This window comes from Penaeus monodon, chromosome 34 (genome assembly GCF_015228065.2).
Source record: "Penaeus monodon isolate SGIC_2016 chromosome 34, NSTDA_Pmon_1, whole genome shotgun sequence".
Taxonomy (NCBI): domain Eukaryota; kingdom Metazoa; phylum Arthropoda; class Malacostraca; order Decapoda; family Penaeidae; genus Penaeus; species Penaeus monodon.
Window position 1 is genome coordinate 3,048,613 of NC_051419.1, and position 1,048 is coordinate 3,049,660.

Consider the following 1,048-nt stretch of genomic DNA (forward strand, 5'->3'; position numbering starts at 1 on the left):
GTATCGTGTGCTCAAACATGAAATGAAATGTAAGGAAGTGAGCACTAAAACGTGACATTTCGAGGGGACATATCTACTCATCAGGTGGAGAAAATTTGCAATAAATTATATCGCATTACATCATTACAGTTCGATTTTTTTGGCTGATGAGTAGTATAGTCTTACTAGAGACGTTATGTTTTGGTCTTCCTTTCTCCCTGTATCTGTATTTCAATCCACGGCAATGATAAATGTCATAAGTTGCGGTCGTCCTAGATAGTATTGGCAATGATTATACTAATACACGAAATGTACATTATGTGTGAAAACATGAAGATGAATAAAGGTAAAATTCTGGTAGATACGTCACCAAATACACCTCCACTGATCCTTGTAGCTAACAAAAGCGATGACTAAGATTAGAAATATAAGGGCAACAACTGTCCAAAACCATGTCTCACATATCAAGATAGAAATAGGCAGTGTGTGTGTGTCTCAGTGGGAATAGTTAAATGGAGCTCATGTACAAGGACTTAAGGCAACAGCCTCGGTGGGTTTCCATAACACACAAAACGAAATCTAGTACCTCAAAGGAAGTGAAATCTAATCCAGCTTTGAAGTCTCTGCTTAGTGTTGACACCCACGCTGTTATACCATGCGTGGGTTCTACCTTTCCCTCTTAACCCTATTGTGATGTCAGTGAAAATGAGTGAGAGTGAGAAACTGAAAATAGGACGAAGAGAGAACAGCAGCGAGAAGGCGGACCATTAGAACTCTGTCGTAGAACAAAGATACAACACGAAAGCAATTTTAATACGGAAGGGATAATGGCTTTAGACTGGGTATTAGTTGTGCAGATCACACGGCAAACTTTGATGTATATTTTGGACAGATGGAGGTGTGCGGTTCTCAGAACGCCTTAGAGATGTAAGTGACATTCTTGTAATTTCTTGAATATACATATTGATTCATTGCTTTTTGTAATTTTTTGTTTGTATCTCCTTCCGGGGTCATTTTGCATCTATGAAAATTTGGCGAAATGTAGATCTTTGTTCATTTATTTATCATT